Genomic DNA, 23,427 nt, shown 5'->3' on the forward strand with positions numbered 1-23,427 from the left:
ATTTCTAATTTAATATTTCCTAAAAAGACATTTTTTATTAATATGAAATGGCAAATATCTAAAATTGTACAAATCAGGAAAGTTTAAGAGCTTCTATTTTCAAACAAAACTGTCAAATGAATTAAAACGTTATAAAACAAATATTTTATAAATGAAAATGAAGTATTCCTTAATTCAACTTTGCGGGTACTTCGCATAAGAAGAGTAATATTTATGGAAAATACTAGAAAAACACATACATGTATATAAACATTTATTGGTTAAGTTTGTTACTTGTTGAAACAAGTTTGCTTTTAGGGAACCAATAACCGAAAAGGCGAATCATGATGTGATGAAGATCTTTTTGACCGAAGCTACGTTTTTTCATCTGAATATCCCATCAATAAATTTTTAATCTACCTGAGGTATCATCGGCACAACATTAATTCAATCATCTGTCTCACACAATTCTACAGGATATGACGGCACTTTATTTTAAAGTATATGCTTGAAAATCAGGAATTGAAAGAGAAGTTATTTTCAATTGTGCGAAAAGTTTTTATACCCGAATAAATAATCTCATCTGTACATTTTCTACCCATGCTATTATCCAGAATTCCACTATGCCGGTTCTAGGTCCAGGCAAGAAAGAAAGGGTTAGGGTATAATTCATAACACAGCGATAACTAGGGTATATGAGGTTTGGAAGCTGGAATGTTAATAGGAAAAGAATATGAATCAACAGCAAAAGTGAAGTAGCTAAATGTGAAACGCATAGGAATAACTGAAACCAAAATGAAAAGTACAAAAAAATAGAAAATCGGTATATTTTTTATTTTATCCACAATTCGAAATTCGATAGGCCAAGAGAAGTTGTACAGAAAAAGATGATATAGATAGGGTCCAAAATTGGGAGTTTGTGAATGAAAATTTAATGCCACTTAAACACATTAAACAAGGAAGATTACATATATATATATATATATATATATATATATATATATATATATATATATATACAGTATTGCGCTAAATTCGTTGTACAAATGCAGAGGAGTGATTCCTGAGAGTAAAACAAACAAAAAAGTTCCAGTAATCATAGGGCGAAACCCCATCGTTTACGTGTTATAGGCTGCCGAAAACATGAAAAAACGAATTCTAAAGGTTCATAGCTCCAAAACTATGGGATCTACTGTAGTCGGGTCAAGACTTCACTTAGGAACTAGTATGTGCTCTAACCAAAAATACATGTTTTAGAATCACGCAACAATTTTTATGGAGGTAGCTGGACAGTACTTTATATCATAGGCCCGTAATCAAACTCCCTCTATAAAAATTATTGTGGAAGCACCTAGAATTCTGAAATACACGTGCAATTAAAAAGCACGAAATATGTGACCAATATTTTAAAAAACTTTTAGCATAAAACCAAAATTCCTTTCATTTACATTTCAATGCGACCATGGTAGACAACTACGATATGGAAAGGAAAGTTTTTGTGTTTTGCAACAAGAAACCTCTTCCCTAGAATTGTAAAGGTCAAGTAGACCAATATATTTGTTAAATATCACGTCACATGGACAGATTAAGTAAAATCATTTTTTCACACTAGTATGTAAAAGCACAAATGACAAAGGAGATTTCACAGAACAAATTTACAAAACCTGCATAAAGCGCAAAGTAACTTAATTGATATACAGGGCTATTATAAATGATCTTCACGATTTTAAAGGTTAGTAACTCACGTTTGTTTAGTCACAATGACCTGCAGCTTATGTTATTTAGAGAAAACTCAAAATTATTTTTTGTTTATAAACTCATGTTCTTGTCAAAGTCGCTCAAGATGAGTGCAGTTTGTAATTCAACATACATCAGTTTGATAGTCTAATTCTTGGCACACACTTTTTGACATTCCAGAGTCAGGAAATCCATCTGCTTCTTAAATACGTTCTGAAAGTGCAGTTAAATTGTTAGGAAGGGTTGACTGATACACTTCGATTTAACATAACCCTAACTTCGTTGAAAATTCCGTTTCACATGAAAGTAGAGAATAAAAAAAACGTTGCCTGTCTTCGTTTCCTGTCATCTAAATTACTGTTACCCTAGTTACGGAATGCGTAACTACACATCAGCTTTACCAGCCACATAGTGTCTTCCCATTTTTTTTTTTTTTTTCTCTTGAAGAATTTGATTATCATGAGTCCCCTTGCCTCTCTCGACTTGGTTGTCTAAAATTGGCAGATGAACAAAGTGTAACATGTTTCACAACATACGCTCAAACTGCACACCTTTCTTTGTCTGGCAGTGAGCAATTCGATGGTGAAACACAAATACTGCATTCCTGGTGGCGTTCAGTTCAATAAGTGCAATTTCATAAACAACTCTTTGACAAAGATTATCCAAAGTGGTTCGTATTGTTTGATATAGAAAAAATACTCTGAGTTTTCGATAAACCCAGAAAAAAGTAGTATAGTGGCGATAAACCAGGGGAACAGAGAACGAGCGAGCCACCCAATCTCACCTCTTTTACCAATCCGTTATTTAGGAAATTCCGTGTTAAGAAATTGCCGCATATTTACACCGTTGTGTAGTCTTGTACATCTTGCTGAAACCATCTGTGGACAATTTTTTTCCTCTGCAATATCTCTCATTGCTGTAACTATTTGATTTCGAAGCATCTCCTCACACAATTCAGAAGTCAAATTGTTATTAATAAAAAAGGGCCCAATTATTGTATATTTAGCACTGCAGCCCATATATTCAACTTTTCGGGATGTAGAGTGTGTTTGAATGACTAATGAGATTGCTGTCAAATCAAAACCTGGCTATTACGTGTGTTAATGTAACCGATTAGGTGGAACGTGCCTTCATCAGAGAACACAATGCTGGTAAGAAACGTAGGATCATCATTGATTTGTTTCATCATATCTTCACAAAATTCTACACGGTGATCAAAGACATCTTCATTCAGCTGATGTATCAGATGAATTTTGTATGGCTGAAACTTCATTTTCTTCAACATTCTTCTCGCAGACATGTGACTAATGTCATATTGTTCCGCAGCTTTATGAATGCCAAGTTGAGTATTTTCAACAAATGGCTGCAACATCAAGTTGTTTGCCGCTGATTTCGGTCGACCAGGAATGTTACAATCCTTTATAGATACCGTTTTCTCGACGCGTCTTACGATGCACTCGACAGTAGATCTCGAAACGGGATTATGTGGAACGCGAATTTTTTTCGTTAAATATTACCCTTACTTCAGCACATGACCTTTGGTTATTGCCCATCCTCGTATCATCGAGAGCGTTAGAACTTTACTTTGAGAGCTCTAATATAAACCGGTTGAAATACAGCTTGAGTGTTCAGAGGTTCTCTGTAATAATGCTTACTGCTACTAATATTTAATGGCTTCTACGTTGCTGGACCGTAATTTACAATCAACCATAAGTATTTACATAGGAGTGACACATATTTGTCTTCTGGTCAAATGTAATTTGTTCCACTAAATATATAAGAGCACATTTGGTCTCTTAGATCTACCGATCAACTTTGCATCTTCATATTTCCCTTCACTTCTCAAATGGAATTACATGCAGTTTCAAATCAAATCGTAATTATGCACATCTACATAACCATAGCAACAAAATGATTATATGCTTTTAAACTTTAACAGATCCACCGATCAATCTTACGTGTTCACTTTCAATTTTACCTCTCAGGTATAATCACATAATCTATATTCAAATCAAATAGCCATTATACATATCTACATAAACATGGTAAAAATGAATAACTTAATCCTCTTCTGACACTATGTTCGATTATTAATTGAAACTTCATGTTCCAACGGAGAGCTAGAGTAAATCAACTTTCATAGTGCCCACAAGCTCACAGAAAAAAATATCAGTTCTTGAAGATTATTATTATTACAAACATGTGTTCTAACTTTATTTGTTTGCAAGTCTCAGCACCATCACACAGCATGTCCAGTTCTTGAACCAGTTTTTCATTTATCAACCTTAGGTACAACGATATTATTATTTTTGAGATTTATGTGTTATCTAGGAGGATAACGAAAAAATAAACTAAAAGTTGCGTATTTTCGGTCGCAGTATCGGTATCTGCAGTCATGGAGAGGATTTCTCTTTGGAATTTTGGGAAGATGACGCTAACTTCATTTTGTGTTAGTTGAATAGATCTTCCAAAATGATTGGACACGTACTTAAATTACAAGTGTATTTCTCGAGGTATTTAGATTATCATCAGCCTTGAGTGATGTACGTGCGTACGATGATATTCATTTTTTTTGCTATTACAGCTCCATTTAGTAGAATAACGAAAATGTGCTTCAACTAAAAGTTCTTTATTTTCGATCGCAGAATCAGAATCTGCAATAAAAATAGGGGGTTTCCATTTGAAATTTTCAAGCTGGCCCCTAGGACTCTTATGATAGGACCCCTGGGGGCACTTTTTGTTTACAGAATTTTATAGGTCCCTGAAATGTTACATTTTTCGAAATGTTGCATTCTGGCTGTTCATGCACGTGTTATATGCTACTCATGCTACCTAACACATTATTTGGTGAGTCCTCGTCCTAGTGCAGATATTTAGAAACGATGAAGGTGGTATGTTAACGGACAAAGTTGTGAAAGTCAATTTTCCCATCATATTCAATTTGTTACATACCACCTTTATCCTCCAAGCGCTTCATTTTTTTTTTCTATTTTTGCGATTACAGCGCAGCGCCATCTATTAGAATAACGAAAAAGTGATTCAAGTAAAAGTCGCTTTGTATTGATTACAGAATCAGAATCTGCAATAAAAATAGAGGGTTTCCATTTGAAATTTTCAAGTTGGCCCCTGGGGCCCTATGATAGGAACCCTAGGGGCACTTGGTGTTTACAGAATTTTATAGGTACCTGACATGTGTACATTCTTACGTAAATAAATTTGTTACATTTTTTTGTTATTTCGGAAATACGATATTTGAGGTTGCAAAGTTAGGGGACGTACGTACGACGATATTCATTTTTTTATGATTACAGCGCCATCTATTAGAATAACGAAAAAGTGTTTCAAGTAAAAGTTGCTTTGTTTGATTGTAGAATCAGAATCTGCAATAAAATAGAGGGTTTCTATTTGAAATTTTTAAGTTGGCCCCAGAGGCCCTATGATAGGAACCCTGGGGGCACTTGTTGTTTACAGAATTTTGTAGGTTACTGACATATGTACATTCTTAATTTAAATAGATTTGTTACATTTTTTGTTATTTCGGAAATATTTGGGGTCGCAAAGTTAGGGGACGTACGTATAATAATATTTATTTTTTTGCGATTACAGCGTCAGCTATTTGAATAATGAAAAAGTGCTTTAAGTAAAAGTTGCTTTGTTTTGATTGTAGAATCAGAACTGCAATAAAATTAGGGGGTTTCCATTTGAAATTTTCTAGTTGGCCACTGGGGCCCTATAATGGGACCCCTGGAGGCACTTGTTGTTTACAGAATTTTATAGGCCCCTAGCATGAGTACATTCTTGCGTAACTAGATTTGTCTTTTTTTTCTTTTTTTTTTTTTGTCATTTTGGAAATACCTGAGGTCGCATAGTTAGGTGAGACATCCTATATATATAAAATGCTTATAGGATACAGACCAAGCGAAGATGTTAAGAGTAGAACAGATTTAAAAGAAATACAACAAGGAAGAGTAGATGGCAACAGCATATTACCATAATAACTGGGAATTTATTGAAGAATTGGTAGAAACTACAAGAATTACAATAAGTTATTAGAACAATATCGTGAAACTACACTAAAAGAGAATGGAGTATCTTATCTACTTTACTGTAGTAAACAACTTAATAATAAAAAATACTAAAATACAAGAGCATTCAGTCATTCATCTTGGTCTAGAATGTGCAAATCTTATTTGTGAAATATGTCATATTTTATGTATTTGTTTATTTGCATATTATTATTATTTGGTAAAATACAAGAATTATTTTCTGATAAGCATATGTAATGTTTTATATATTATTCTGAGGCTCTAAATTATATTTTATATAAATATACGAAGATAAGTCTTAAGTCTTGCAGTATTTCCACAATAGAAATAACAGGCGCCGTGATATGCTATGATCGACTGTTAAGTAAAAGATCAAACTAGTTCAAGAGGTAGCGTAGCAAGCGAAGTATTTAACACGGAGATCAGAATTCCGTATCTCCAATCAGTTTGTAGTGGCAGTAACAACGAGTGTTCAACGTCTGATATGAGAAATGTTACTGTATGAGTTCGAACTCCAGCATAACGCTGCGGCAGCAACCTGAAACATTTACCACGCGAAAGAGGAAGGTGCAGTGAACAACGGTACGGAAGCTCGTTGGTTCAGAAATTTCGTTCACATTCTAAAAATGTCGAAGATTAGCCTAGATCCAGCTGTCCCAAGGTAACAGACTGAGAGGTCATACAAGACGCTATTGACAAAAATGCATCCGCCAGCACACGATTATTTTCGAACTAACTCGGCACATCTCGTCCACCGTAGTGCGTCACTTTAAGATCTCGAAAAAATCATCAGAAGCTGCCGCATGAGTTTCACTCAGCTCAGGACTACAGAAAGCGACAACTGCTGTAAAATCCGCGTGATGTGCGTTTCTTAAATGGAAAATGGGTGTTTGAGACAATCCGAAAGTGCAAAAGCAGTGGTTGAGAAGGGGCCAACTTCCAGCAACGATCATCAACTCGTGATGTAACTACGAGGTTAGTGCGAGTTCGTTCCGAACGGTCGTATCATCAATGCCGATCCTTATTCCTTAAAATTCAAGCGGATGTGTGCTGGGCTACACGCTATAGACCGCCATTTTAGGTTTCTCGAATTCGAGACAGCGTGTGCTGAAATTTAGCTCTTTCACAATCTAGGATAGTCCCAAATTTGAAACTACGTACTTTTCCCCACAGGCCCATATGTACTTTTTCTTTCTTATTTCCATGTGAGGAATAATCTCTTACAGTCACTAATACTTTATATATAATGTGTGTGTGTGTGTGTGTTGTGTCTATGTTCACGAATAACTTCCATATAAGTACACCATCTTTGATTTTTTTTTTGTTTTTTTGTTTGTTTGTTTGAAAAAACATACTTTCCCGGTAGTACCATATAACTTTCATTAGGATGTAATGATAGCCTTTGGAGCTAGATCATGAAACAGGGCAATGGGGGTAATGTGAAAACCGTAATTAGCCTACTTTAATACGCGTAAGTTTACGTATTACTTCGACAAAGGTGTACTCAATTTGATTTTTTTTTTAATTAAAACTACCGTTTCCTTGCTGTTCCACGTAAACTTCTCAAGGATATAACGATAGTCCATAAAATTCCTCAATGGATGACAGTGTTCATCATCATTATTATTATTATTATTACTATTATTATTAATATTATTATTATTATTATTATTATTATTACTATTATTATTATTATTATTATTATTATCGCTTCTCGGCCTTTGAACCCGTGCCTACTCTTATTTTTTGAAAGTATTTCTTTAGTTTTCTGGCCAATTTCAATCTAATGTAGCTGTCCCTTCCTCCTAGAGTGCCAAGTGTTTTCTTATTTTTTAACATCTATTTCTTATCCTTGGCTGGTGGGGTTGGTTAACGCTGATGGCAGTTAGTCAACCGGTACTGTAACAGTATGTCACAGTGACTGTGTGTTGCAGCAGGGCCTTCAGCGGCTAAGCAGGGTCATTTCCGTCTGTCCGTTATCTACATTCTCATATTTCTGAGTAGGAAGGGTCGTGAGGTCTTCTTCTTGTTTTTAGATCCTCTAGCAGTGCTGAGAAGCGATTTTGTGTTTTTGTGTCTGTTTTGGAAGGTCCTTTTCTTTCTCTTGCTCCTTAGGCCAGCGGAGTTCGAACTTTTCTTTTCTTTTCTTTTTGATGAATGTGGTTTTTATTTGTCATTTTTTAATATGCCACCCTCAGCTGAAAATTGTCCATATTGTGATCTCCCAGTTTACGGAAGACATAAAGCTGTTAAATGTAAGAAATGTACAACTAAATGTCATGTATCATGTATTTCAGTGAAAACTGAAGGAAATTATGTATGTGAAAACTGTGTGGAACAAAAAGAATATGATAACACTGGAAATAGTAGTGAAATGAATAAACAGAGTAAATCTAATCTGAGTGAAAATCCTTCTTAGGCTACTTTTCAGAGGCTCATTGATAATTCTTTAGATAAAATGACTCAAATTTTCTTGAGAGAAATAAGAGCTCTGAAAGCTGAGATAACTTCCTTACGTGATGAAAATTATCAGTTGAGGTTTTTTTTTACAACAGAATGTAAATATGTCCGATCATGTATCTAATGTGAAATTGCAATTAGAAAATGATCAAAACAGTCAGGTTAAAGAATTAGATCAAGAAAATAGTTTTCCACCGCTTATAAGTGTTAATCAAGCATCAGGTACGACTAATCGGAAGGAAGTTGGGTTGAAGTAATTTCGAGAAATCAAAGAAGAATGAGAAGTAAACCTGTTAATAAAGACAATGTAAACTTAAATCAAAATTCGAATGTAGGTATAGGAGTTTTAAAACATTTTTCTGACCAGAACAAAATGAATTATTTAATAACTATACTATTTTTGTTACAGTTTCAAGGACCTAACGTCCTCTTCATCAGACATTGAGAAAAGACAGATGACAGCAAATCTTATATCTTCCTCAGCCGTTAGTTAGCATTTTCATTTATATAATTTTAATTGTTGTTTTTATATATAAAAAATTTTTAATTTGTAATATGTAACAATATCATATAATTACATTGTTAATACATGTTAATTGTCAATGCAATTTTACAATTCTATTGATCTTTATATAAAATAAAATAAAATAAAATAAAATAAAATAAAATAACAGAAATTTGAAAATATTCAAATTGCACTAATATTCTTATGCATTTTTCTTTTCTATCACTTCTAATAATTTCTCCCATTGCTCATGTATATTTATACCACTTGTCCAGTTCATTAAGTTCTCCTCTTGTTCTTTCTTTATTCTTCTTGCTTCCTTCCACTTCCTAATAATCTTTCTTTTTTCTTTTTCTAAACCTCTAGCCCCTTTCCAATCTATCATATGTCCCGTTTCCTTCACATGTTTGTAAATAGCATTATTTTCTCTTTTCATTTGAACATCATCTTTATGTTGTTTCAATCTGTCCATGAGCCTTTTTCCCGTCTCCCATATGTATTTCATGTCACACTCACTACATTTCACTTCATAGATAACTCCTTCTTCTTCCTCCTCTATTTTCATTTCCCTCCTTTTCTTTTTCTTCCTTATACACCTCAACAACGTTTCTCCTCCTTTTCTATATGTCTTAATACCTCCTTCTCTTAATAACCTCTTTAGCACTTCTTAATAATATGAGGAAGTAGGTAACAAAGACATGAAAGAAGAAGTGATGAAGAAGATAGTACAAGAAGGGAAGAAAGAAGGGATTAAAAAGTTGATAAATGAAAAAGGAAGGATTCCTATAATGAAAGGTTTTCCTAAAATTCATAAGAAAGAAATTAAGCTAAGACCAGTAATGGACTGCAGAGGAAACTATTCTGAACCACTAGAAGAAAAAGATAATGGATGAAATCAGAGAAGAGCAAGAGACATACAGAATTAAGAACACGGAAGAATTGAAGAAGAAGCTAGATCAGATTAAGTGGAATCAAGAGAACATGTTAATGTTTAGTGTAGATGTTAAAGCCATGTTCACAAGTATAAAAAGAGATTATGTTTTAAGGGCGATAGAAGAAGAAAGGAAAAGTTAGAGGTCAATGGAAAAAAGAAAAAGTTATAAGAGCGCTTAAGACGTTATGGGAAAATAGCTACTGTGTAACTGGAGAAAGACTAGTAAGGATAAAAGAAGGTCTAAGCATTGGATCCAAGCTGAGTCCAGTTTTAGCGGAAATAGTGATGAATAAATGGGAGAAAAAAGTGACAAAAGAAGCAAAGGGAAAGATAAACTTCTTTAGCAGGTATGTAGATGATTGTTTAGGCATATGGACAGGGAATAGAGATCAACTGGAGAAATATGTTGCACTCATAGAAGACGAAGAAAAAGGTATAAGGTTAGAATTAGAAGTAGAAGAAAATAAATCCATCAATTTTATGGATATGAAGATAGAAAAGCAAGGTGAGAAAGTAATTACCAGTTGGTATCAAAAAACGTGTTGGGCAGGTATTTATTGTCACTGGAGAAGTGACGTAGACAAAGCAACGAAAAAGAACTTCATTAGGAACATGGAAAGGAGGATAGAGAACATCAATAGTGAAGAAGAGGGAAAGAAGAAAGATTTGGAAAATTTCTATAAACATCTTAAAAATAATGGATATAGGATAGAACAGATAAAAGGAAAGAAAAAAGAAAATATAAAAAGAAAGAAGAGGAAGAAAATAAAAAGTGGTATGGAATTCAGAGCATAGGAGAAAAGACGGAAGTGCTAAAGAGGTTATTAAGAGAAGGAAGTATTAAGACATATAGAAAAGGAGGAGAAACGTTGTTGAGGTGTATAAGGAAGAAAAAGAAAAGGAGGGAAATGAAAATAGAGGAGGAAGAAGAAGGAGTTATCTATGAAGTGAAATGTAGTGAGTGTGACATGAAATACATATGGGAGACGGGAAAAAGGCTCATGGACAGATTGAAACAACATAAAGATGATGTTCAAATGAAAAAAGAGAAAATAATGCTATTTACAAACATGTGAAGGAAACGGGACATATGATAGATTGGGAAGGGGCTAGAGGTTTAGAAAAAGAAAAAAGAAAGATTATTAGGAAGTGGAAGGAAGCAAGAAGAATAAAGAAAGAACAAGAGGAGAACTTAATGAACTGGACAAGTGGTATAAATATACATGAGCAATGGGAGAAATTACTAGAAGTGATAGAAAAGAAAAATGCATAAGAATATTTTCAAATTTCTATTATTTTATTTTATTTTATATAAAGATCAATAGAACTGTAAAATTGCATTGACAATTAACATGTATTAACAATGTATTTTTTTTTATATTCTATGTTTTTATTTCATGATATTTTACATATTTTCCCATTAGCTGATATAAAAATTTTAAAAATTATTTAAATTAACTTTTTTTTTTATCCTCAACATAATTTGTATTTATTACAGAGTTGCTTGATACTATCACAATCAGTTTAATACATGAACCTTCATGTCGGTAATTTGTTAGTATTTTCTTTTATTTACATTTTAAAATTCTTAACGAGAATTTTATTGACACCTTAAATATTAGACATACTTTGAAAACACCGTACAATGGAAATCTTATCAGTTTAAACTTCTTTTTAAGATCTAAACCCCAGTCCTTATTGTGTCTTTTCTGGAGGAAATTGTACTGTTTCCACAGAGTATTCAAATTAATTTCTGAATACCACCATAGTACTGAATACGAAGTGATAACCTTCAGAAGAAATTGCAATAGAAATGTGGTTTAAATTGTGAGAGTTTGGTGGGAGGAGAGTGATTACAAAAGGAAAATTTCGTCCAAAGCTTTTCCCGGAGGGAGAGTTCCTAGCATCGCTGCTACGTTCCCTCTTTGCACAGCCATACTTATTCGTTGTATGAGATAGGATGAAGCTCGGGTGTCTCCTGTGTTAATAGTTATGCGGTGCCCAACTTCATTAATGAAGTTTAGATCCTCCTGACCCCAGGAACTACAAGTTTCAATGGCTATGGTGACGAAGTGGTATTTGTCCAAGAGGTTGTTATATTTTCGTCTCTTTTCATATTCTCTGCGAGTTGCAACCGTCCCAGCTTTTGTGGAAGATGAAGGAAGATTAGAGGGGGCTAGGGTATCGGTACAAGTGAAATCCCATATTAAAGCCTTCCCTCGTTTCCAAGGCACCAAAGACATTCCGTCAGGTCTCTTGCCATCAGAGCGACTACACCCCATTGGCTCTCTCACGGAAAGCGTTCCAGAGGAGATGAGGGCTCTCATAATGAGATCGTTAACAGTGGAGTGTCGAGAGTATCTGCCAGCACTGTGAACACATGATAGCCCATGTATGCCTTTCTTATCCACTAAACTTCCGCAAGCAGGGCACTGGTGTTGTTCACAGACATCTGCTCCCAAACGTAACGCACAAGTGATTCGAAAACTTTCGTCGGGAAGATGCAGCCCTAGGGATGAAGATGGGATAGCTTGTAACCAGGCACCTGCTTTAGGGGAAGAAGTAGCAAGAAGACGTGCCTTATCTTCAGGATTGGTGGAGGACTGAAGAATAGAAGATAATCTGGAGTCCCATGAAGTTTGAAAACTTCTCTTATCAAAATCAGGTAGATCGAGTCCGCCGCACGATATCCACTGGGAGATACAATCATTTATCTCAGCTTCTGAATCCTGATGAATATCCTGGCGAAGAGAAGGGATCAAAGGCATAGAGCTATACATGGATGAAAGGAAAGATGGAGTAGCCAAGTCAAGGGCTCGACGAATTCCTAGACCTCCGTGATCCACAGGGAGAGATGCTTGTAGCCATGAGTTATCTGTGAGAGAGCAGTTGAGAAGAGATTCTAGGCCAAGTCGGATGGATTCATCATATTGTTCCAAAAGATCTGTCTCATGCCAGGATGGAGAACTACGAAGGAAATATAACAGTCTAGAAATGGCTAATGAGGCACGTAGGAGATAAAAAGCTGAGTGGGTAGATATCTTAGATACGCGAGTGAAGAAGAGATCTAATTTAGATATCTTGTCCAATAACAAAATGCGTCGAGTGTCAGTATGTAGTGTTACATATTGTTACATAGTCAGTGATATTGTTACATATTACAAATTTAAAATTTTATATATATAAAAACAACAATTAAAATTATATAAATGAAAATGCTAACTAACGGCTGAGGAAGATATAAGATTTGCTGTCATCTGTCTTTTCTCATGTCTGATGAAGAGGACGTTAGGTCCTTGAAACTGTAACAAAAATAGTATAGTTATTAAATAATTCATTTTGCTCTGGTCAGAAAAATGTTTTAAAATGTTCTTGTGATTATCCAGAACTATGGAGTATATTTAGGTATAGGAGTAAAGAATAATTTACGCGAATTGAACGTTGGTCGTGGTAATACTAAACCAGAGTTGGTTTCTAATGCAAGGAAAAAGGCTTTGTTTGTTACAAGATTTAGCCCATCCACTTCTGTTGAGGATATTGAAGAATTATTAAATGAATATGTAAAATCTGTCAAATGTACTAAACTCAAAACCAAATATGACTCTTATTCCTCATTTCATATTGAGGTCCCTGAGTTTGATTATGTTATAAGTGATCCTGAAATTTGGCCTAAAGGTATTTTAGTTGGTCCGTTCTATGGAAAACTAAAGAAATTAAATGTCACAAATAATATGGAAGAAGTGAATGAAAGCATAGAAACTTGTCATGGAGAACATTGAGTTATGGTACCAAAACGTACGTGGATTACGAACTAAAAATAAATAGTTTTATATTTTGTGGCAGACTGCAAATATGATGTTGTTGCTGTTACTGAGACTTGGTTAAGTAACACTTACATTAATGATAACTATTTTCCCGACACTTACTCTTGCTTTAGATCCGATAGACATTATGAATCTCATGTTTGTGAGAGGAGGAAGTGGTGTTCTCTGTGCAGTGAAGAAAAACAAAGTAGTGAGGCGAACTGATTTTGAATTTGTCTACAATTTCCAAGGAAAGTTGGGAAAAATCTCTTATTATTTTGTGTATATTTTCATCCTAATTTGCAATTGAATGTATTTGGTGATTTTTTGAGGCCTTTTCTAATAAAATAGATATTTTACATTATGACATTTTAATGGTTGGTGATTATAATGTATCCAAAGTGGATTGGGCTAAGAAACAATTTTTAACAGGTATTCATTATTATGCTAAATGCAAAGCTAAAATTTTATTTTCATTTCTGGATGATCTTAATCTTAATGTTGATTATAATGTATCTGACTTAGACTTGGTAATATCTAATTTTAATTTATGTGTTTCCAAGAATGTCCAACCGATTGCCGTGCCTGATAGTTTGCATTATCCTATTGAAATTACGTTTCCTTTTTACTTCAATACTCTGATAGTAGGTAATTCTTCCCACTATGCTTATCATAAGAGCGATTATTTAGCCCTCTATCAACAACTTCTTGAAGCTGATTGGACTAATGCTCTGTTGAATCCAGACCTTAATACTGCTGTCATTGCTGTAGAAAATTTAATAAAATCCAGTATGAGTAAGAACATACCTCTAAATAGACCTAAATCTAGAAAATATCCTTCTTGGTACTCCAGGAATCTGATTTCATTAATTAAAGCGAAAGAAAATGCTCATAAGAGATTTAAACTTACTGGTTCAAATGAAGATTATAATGTCTTTGCTTATATACGGAAACAATTTAAAGGAAGGCTAAGGTTGGACAAGCTTGCTTATATACATAATACGGAGAATGCATTAAACAATTCACCTCAAAAGTTTTGGAAGTTTGTTAACAAAAATAAAGGTCAAATGAACCAAGCCACTGGACTTATGGTTGATGATGTGTATGTATCTGATCCTAAAACTTTGGCCGATTCATTGGCCAAATTTTTTGAGACTATATATCAAAGGCGTCCTTCTCTTTATAATATTGACTTATCAGATTTAGCGGGTAATAATTCTTTTTATCTTATTATCACAACTGAGCAAGTAATTAAGGCTATAAACAATCTTAATACCAAATCTTCTTTTGCCTTAGATGGTATACCTGCTTTTATACTGAAGGGGATTGTGTCCATCATTGCGCCTGTTTTAACATCTTTGTTCAACTGGAGTTTGCTTACTTCTGTTTATCCTGAACATTGGAAGATGGTCGTTGTTGTTCCTATCCTCAAGACTGATGGGAAAAATTTATCCGACTATAGATCAATTTCTCTGTTGAGTATCATACCCAAGGTTTTTTGATTAGTTGATATATAATTATTTGTATAATCATGTTTGTCCCAATATTACTATCTATCAACATGGCTTTATGAAAAATAGATCAACTACAACTAACTTGACATGTTTTATGGCTGATACTCTTCCTATTTTTAAGAATAATGCTCAGATCAATGTAATTTATTTCGATTTCTCTAAAGCCTTTGATAGGCTACCACATGACATCTTAATTTACAAACTGAAACATTATGATCTTTCCATTGTATTCATTGCTTGGTTAGTATCATACTTGTCCCAAAGAAAGTTTGTGGTTAGGTATAAGAGTAGTCTTTCAGATGTATATAATATTTACTCCGGTGTTCCACAAGTATCAAATCTCGGACCATTTCTGTTCCTTATGTTTATTAATGATATAACTGAAAATTTGGACTGTAAATGTTTGATGTATGCAGATGACTTCAAAGTTTACAAAACCATTGTAAATTTGGATGATTGTTTGGTGCTCCAAAATAATATTAATAAAATACTACTTTGGTCTAACAACAATGTACTACCTTTAAATTGTAACAAAACTTTTTTAATGAATATTACGAATAAAACAAATCCATTTTTTTCACTTATAACATAAATGATACTCCAATTAGAATTGTAGATACTATTAAAGATTTAGGTATTGTTTTTGATAGTAAATTGCTTTTCAAACATCATCTTGAGAATATAACCTCCAAAGCGAGAAGGAATCTTGGAATTCTGAAATGGATGTCCAAAGATTTTAATTCTGTCAAAATATGCCTTTTCTTTATTATTCCAATGTTAGAAGTCATCTTGAATATTGTTCAATTATATGGAATAGAAGTATAGATTATATCTTCTACTTTGGAGACAATTCAAAATCTTTTTCTTGTGTGGTTACGCTGGAAGTTTAATTGTTACAAAGGCATGTCGTTGGATGAAGTTAGGTTGTCCTTAGGTATATTAAGGTTGTCTGAAAGAAGGATTATTCTGGATCTTAAAATGCTACATTCAATTCTTCATGGTAATTTGAATCTGTTATCAATAATAACTCTGTGTACAATCAGTTACCATACAAGCAATCCGAAAATATTTAAACCTATTCACTTTTTCAATGATATTCCTCTGTATAAAATCTTATCAGTGGTCAATGATTTTGCCAGCGTTATTAACATTTTTGATTATAATTTTAGCAATATACAGAGACAGTTATATAATCATTTCATAATCAGTTGAGAGTATTACTTTCTTTTATATAAGAGCATGTTTCTTTTATGCATGATTTTTTTCTGTGGATGTATCATTTGTATTTTATTATGTATTATGTTTATTTTTGCTATTTCCTTTTTTTTTTTTTTTTGTATGGAAACTGTAAGTGGGAAGTTGTCTGTAATTTCCAGTATGCAATAAAAAATTATTATTATTGTTAGTGAGTGAGAGAGAGGGAGAGATAGATCACAACTTCAACCAAGGTGCACTGATTTTGAGAATTCATTTATTGTTTGAAGAATATTTTTTTCTTATTCTTATACATAAACTTCGTGGATTTAACACAGAGCTAGATTATGAAACTCTTGAATGGCTGACGGTGCTAATACCCTAATTAACCGACTTCACTGTTTGTATATTCACGCATAATTTCAACATAGATGTACCGATTTGGATTATTGTTTTTCAAAGAGCATTCTTCTTCGCAGGATCAACATCTAACTATAATCTTTGGAGTTAGACCGTGAAACTCGTCAACAGATGATAGCGTTAATATCGTGTTTACGTTCATGTATAACTCCGTAACGCGTAAACCGATTGATGTATAAGGTCACGCATGTTTTGTAGGTTGACCCACTTTAAAGGAATTTAGTGCCCTATATTTAGTTTAGGTACCTAACTACTGCCTTAACGAAAACATGGAAAACATGGAACAAACTTAAAAGAAAAATAAGACTTCATAAACCCACTAGAACCTGAGAGAACAATATTAATCGACTTTAACCCTTTTAAATTATGGCTTTTTTGAGGTATTTTGTAGACTTTCACTCAATCATCTATTGCGTCAAGACTATTTATTGTAGGATCATGGTTCATACACCGTTTTGTTTCTAGTAAAGCAGTGTTTCCAACTGCGCCCGTAAAATTTCCCTAAAGTGTACCAATTGCGGGAAATTTCCGCTCAAAGTGGGAAAAAGGGATTTTTTTAAATCCTTCTTTTTATCGTGAATATCTCACCTTTGGTATAGGATACGATCATGCGAATGCTACTAAAAAATGAACTTTGCTTTATGGTGAAGAGAATGAGATACAAAGAGTGGCCCTGGGATGAATAGTTTTGATGCTACAGCCGATTTACATATTTTCCCTTGATAATACCTTTTAAGTGAATTTCTATACTATCATCATCATCAAGACTGTTTATTGTGGGAACATGGATTGTACCTTGTTTTCTTTGCCATGAACTAGTCTTTCAAACAGTACCACTCGCATATCTCTAGCATGTACCATAGTAGAGAAAATTCGCGAAAAACGGAAATTTTTGTCAAAAAAATTCCTTTTCCCCCGACTTTGGGCCGCTCTGGAGGCCCCTGTGTCAACCCACAGAGCCCCAAAAAAATCTCAAACATACCACGTACTATGTGTAATAACTGTACGAAGTTTCAATGTTATATCTTGAAAAGTAAGAGAGGGGAAAAAAAATGCCCCATGTGCAAACAGTATCAGCTTTCCCCTATGTGAGCAATGGATAACCCATTTTTATATAAAAATTTCCTGACTCATCCCTAATTATCGTAGAGGCACGATTGATACACAGTTTTGTTTGCCCAAAACCAGTCTTTTAAACGGTACCACTCGCATGCCTCTAGCATGTACCATAGTGGAGAAAATTCGCGAAAAGGGAATTTTTTGTAAAAAAAATCCCTTTTCCCTCGATTTTGGGCCCCTCTGACCGCCCCTGTGAAACCCACAGAGCCCCAAAAAATCTCAAAAGACTGGTTCATGCCAAAGAAAGCGAGATACATATAATGACTTTAGAATAAATAGTGATAATACTGTAGATACTTTACTAAAGTAATTGGCTAAAAATGTGTAAAAAATGAAAAAAATAAAGAAATCGAGATTTTTTTTGACACACGTCTGTTGACTCTAACAACATGAGTCATACCTCATTTTCTTCAGCGTAAGGCAGCCTTTCAAATGGTACCACTCAAATCTCGCTATCGTGTACCTGTGAAGAGAAAATTGGGGAAAAGGGAATTTTTTCTTAAAAATCCCCTTTTTTCCATTTTGGACGAGATTTTCCCGCTTCTGGTACACGATAGGGAAATTTGAGTGGTACATTTCGAAAGCCTGTCTCGTAACGAAACCAACGAGGTACAAACCATGATTCTAGGGTAAATAGTGATGTGTCAGGGATTTTTTCAAAAAACTTCTCAAATATACCCTTTTTTAAACCCATCGTTCATGTTTGTGACGTCACAGCCCCCAGACAGAGCACGCGAGGCTGCAAAATGCCCATAAAATATGCTCTATGATGCTTCCATATTTGACGAATGCAAAAGACTCGGTTAAAAAGTTTTACTAGAGACTTATAAAGCAAATTCCGAAGGTCGACGCCATGGCCCAGGTGTGCCATCATAATTTAAAATAGGTAACAAAAGCGCTAAAAAGTATAAACCAATAAAAGCGATACAGGGCAGAAAATTATAAAACGCTTAAATGCAGAAAATTCATTACTATTCTTTAGAAAAAAATGTTGACGTGCCAACCCAAACAATTTAATGCCTCATAAAATTATTATCGAAACTAATTTTAGAATAGGTATTAATTTGTTTGGGTTGGTCAGACGTCAAAATTTTTAGATAATAGTGAGAATTAGTTTCTGCTTTTTAGCGCTTCTATTATTTTCTGCCTTTTACGCTTTTGTTGAAATTTGTTAATATTGTTCTTTTAAAAAAGATTTTGTTGAAAAAATACATTTTATTTATTAACTAAAATATTTAGATTTTTCTAAAGCATCTCATCAGCTATCACAAAGAATACTGGAACCTCTTAAAGGTTAAGCATTCGTTCGAAGGCCTAAACGAATTAAAAGATCACTCTTATCTACAATTTTCGGGATTTATTTCACACTTAAAATCTTCCAGAAAATTCACATTACACGGATGTTTCACTTTACGTATTCAGACTTTACATGCATCTATAACAGTAATAACAAAAATGAGTTGAATGGGTCAATCCACCTTTAAATTACGTTCATGTCGAACACTGTGGTGATGATATGGTGAACTTCAGTGAACAGGAAAAAAGTTCAGACGATTGAGAATTTAACATCTTTCTAGATAGTTTACAATGGAATTTGAGATCACAATGCCGTTTATAGCAATCTGATATCTCAAACCATTCCGGAGATACGAAACACAAGGATGAAGATTGCTATACTGCTTAAAATAATGTTATTTGTGAAAACTGTTAAATGGTTGTTGCTTTCCTCTGCTTCAGTAATGTCACAGCAGTAATTCTTGGTAGCTGTAATTACAAGTTCTCGCAATCACATTTTTAAGCAGTGCTACAAATTTTGCCAATGTTCACGACATCTTCAGAATGGTATCAGGTATCAAAGTACTGTAAATGGCACTATGATCTTTATGTTCACTTTAAACTATCTATGGGATCTTAAATACAATATTTACCTATGCAATTTTTTGAAATTAAAATTTTTAAAGTTAAATTTTAAATATATTGTAACTTTGTTTCTGCTTATTAGAAATAAATCGTACCAAGTATTTGATACCGCGTTGTACTTAATACTATGGTACTTTCGATACGCATTCCAACGCCCGTTTTACTTACGTTATTATTGTTGTAGAAGTCACCAAAATTTGTATGTCTGTAATACTGTCGCGACCATAATTTGTAATACTGAATAATAAGCGTGGTATTGTACGTTTTTGTTTAATATGTAGATTTGAAATGGAGAATAATCTATAGCAACATCATTTAAAAGAAAAACTTCATGTTGGGTTCACAACACTGTTAATCGAATGATTTGTAGCGTACGAGTATACCAAACAGTATCCCAGTTGATATTTGGAGATACAAAATTTCAACATATTTTGAACTTTAGTTTAAACATACAGTCAGTCATTGATTTACGTAAATTGATCGTTCCATGCCTCTAGTGTACGTCGAAATTTAAAATTACAGACTTTTGTTTAGCATAACATAAGATTTGTCGCAAAGACGTACGAAGTAAAAGGTACGGGCCACCACACTAAAAGTTCTTGTTCCAATTCCTTAAAATAAATCATGCTATGCTGCAGTTACTAATGAAACATTTATTCTGAAATACGAAATTTTTTTTTACGGTGTTTCCAGAAAACCAACGAAAAAAAAAAAATCTCATCGCCAAAAGTAAACTAGCAGCTTACTATACGAAATAATTTATGCTATAGGTTAGAGTTATTAATGAAATATTTATTTATAAAATATTAACTATTTATAAAATAATAAACTCACGTAAGTGCTATTTTACAAAATTGTCCAAAAAACTCATCCCAAAAAGTAAACTACTACTTGTAGATATTCTCATGGAAGTGATTTATGAAACATTATAAGACTACTAATGAAATATTTATTTATGAAATGTGACCAAAATCATCCGTGGTTTTTGAGAAAGTAGTCTCAAAAGAAACTAATCCCCAAGAGTAAATTACCTCTCGTAGATTCTTTTTCGTAAAGAATAATTTACACAATATTTCACAGTTATTAATGAAATAACAAAATAACGTGACTCGCTATTGAGAAAAATCCTTCGAAAAAACTTCACCGCCAAGAATAATTATCGCTCCTAGATTTTTCAGCAGAAATGAGTCATGCCACATTTTGAGGTTATTAATTAAATATTTATTTATAAAATACGAACAAAATCGTCAGTCATTTTTGAGAAAATCATGTAAAAAGACCATCACCAAGGATAAAATACATCTCGTAGCTTCTTCAGCACAAATGAATTATACTATATTGTCATGTTACTAATGAAATATTTGTAAAATCGTATGAGTCGTTTTCGAGAAAATAATAATCTCAAAGAACAACCTACTCCTAGTAAAACGTTTCACAACAAATGAATTATGCCATATTATCAAATTATTAGGGAAATATTTATTTATGAAATCTGAAGAAAATCGCGTGAGTCGTTTCTGAGAAACTCGTGTGAAAAACTAACCTCCAAGAATAACCAACCTTTCGTACATCTTTTCTCAACAAACGAATTATGCCATATTGTCACGCTATTAATGAAATATTAATTTACGAAGTATGAATAAAATCGTCTAAATCATTCTTGAGAAAATCGTCTACAAAAACTCACTCCCAAGAATAAACTACACTTAGTATTTCACAACAAATGAATTATACTATACTTTCAGGTTATTAAAGAAATAATATTTGTGAAACACGAAAAAAAATCGCCTGAGTTGTTTTCGAGAAAATCGTCTGAAAAAAATAAGTACCTTTCGTACATATTCCAGGACAAATGAGTTATGCTATATTGTCAGGTTATTAATGAAATATTTTTATATAAGAAGAAAATCGCCTGAATCGTTTTCAGAAACTTGTCTAAAAGAAAACTCATCCCCAAGAACAAGTAAGTTTCGTTTCAAACTACTACGGTAAACTTCCAAACTATAAGAATTCAACAGTCAAACTTGAAGTAGTACATCTATAACTACTCGTTGTAATATATTAATAATTTTTTTTAAAAATATGTTTCTTGGACGATGAATCCACATCAGAAAGCCATTACTCGCTATGCCTTACTGTTTTTGTTCTATGGCGATACAGGACGATATTGGAGATCGTTAATTTGAACAACTCCCAGTTTGAATACAAGGATAACAAAGATGAAACCTGTTCTTGCGAAGCTGAATTAACTACAAAAAACCGCATCTCGATATCTTGTGACGATTTTGCTCTATGGAAATGAGTATTGGAACCGGAAGTACTAGTAAATTTCAACCACTTTGCGGATTTGATCGTGTTGCGGATTGTGCTGTACGGTTTATGATTTGTTGACATCTTGAATCAATTGCAGAAAACAATGTGTCGCTACCTATTACCATTTTTGTTCTATGGCGATAAATGTTGAAACCGGAAATGTTTAATTTGAACCACTTCTTCATTCAGTAGAGAATTAAGGGAGAATATAGAACCTACTCCTAGGAAGCTAAATCGATTGCTAAAACTGCATCTCGATATCTCTTCCCGGTTTTGCTCTGTGGAAATTAGTATTGAAACCCGCAGTAATAAATATTAACCACTTCTCGTATTTGGTGATGTTGCGGGTTGCGATGGTGTTCTCTTGTCACCCAGAATCGTTCGCAAAAAAACTGCGTGTCGCTATATATTACTATTTTGTCCTATGGTGATAAATGGTGCAACCGGAAAGGGTTTAACCATTTCCTGTTTGAACAGAGGATTAACGGAAGAGATAAGAGTCTATTCTTGGACGCAGAATGAATTGCAAAAAATGTATCTAGGGTGTTCTTAACGTTATTGCTCAATGAAATCAGTATTGAAATCGAAAGTAGTTGTAAATTTCAACCACTTCCGGTTTTGATAGAGTGTTCTGATACTTATGGCACATTGCCTTCAGACGCTGAATTCTCTGAAAATAAAAAAGCTTCTCGATGTTACCGCTTTCGTTCTATGGCGAGAAACGTTGAAATCGAAAATTGCTAATTTGAACCTTTCTGATTTCAATAGAGGGTTAATGGACAAGCATGGAACTTATCCTTGGACGCTGAATCGATTGCAAAAAAAACGTATTTCGATCTCTTTTATTGTTTCTGCGGAAATCAGTATTGAAATCGGAAATAATATTAAATTTGAGCCACTTTCGGTTTTGATAGTGTGTTATCTATGGGCAGTGAAACGTGTAAATCCGTGAAATCTCTAATTCAATTTTTTTTCACGATCACCAAACTTTCTTCTCTTCTTTCGTCGCTCGAAAGTAAAAATACGATAAAATTATGTTTAACAATGCTGCAATGTGAAAACTCAACAACATAATATGCTTTATAAATATGGTAGAGAACATCATATTCATAAAACGTCTAGACTTAGTTAAGTATGTATCTTGCACTTACAAATGTGTTTCCATCAGTTTAAGAAAACATTTAGATCCGTTTTAAAGTTTCATTTTCAGGGTACTCGTAAAACACAAGCTTACGTTACTATGAATTTTTTCCACGGATTTTCGTAAATTTTGGTAGCACAATTCAACCTAATGGATGATAACGGGAAAATGAAAACTTTAAGTTTTACGTCCCACGATTATGCCGGTTAGGCTAAAGGAGACGGTGATTATGAGAGATGAGTGAAATGGTGGAATGAAGAAAGTGGGAGGAAACGGGAGAACCCCGAGAAAACCCACGAGCACGGTGTTTGTCCACCACAAAGTCCACACGGCGCGAGCTGG

At 33.7% G+C, this 23,427-nt stretch overlaps 1 protein-coding gene across 4 annotated transcripts in view; it reads right to left on the bottom strand.

The window, feature by feature from the left end:
- The window catches only part of Lpin (phosphatidate phosphatase LPIN), a 220,792-nt gene that overhangs the window by 98,414 nt on the left and 98,951 nt on the right, over positions 1-23,427 (bottom strand). The window lies entirely within an intron of this gene.

This window comes from Thermobia domestica, chromosome 4 (assembly GCF_964235325.1).
Source record: "Thermobia domestica chromosome 4, izTheDome1.hap1.1, whole genome shotgun sequence".
NCBI lineage: Eukaryota > Metazoa > Arthropoda > Insecta > Zygentoma > Lepismatidae > Thermobia > Thermobia domestica.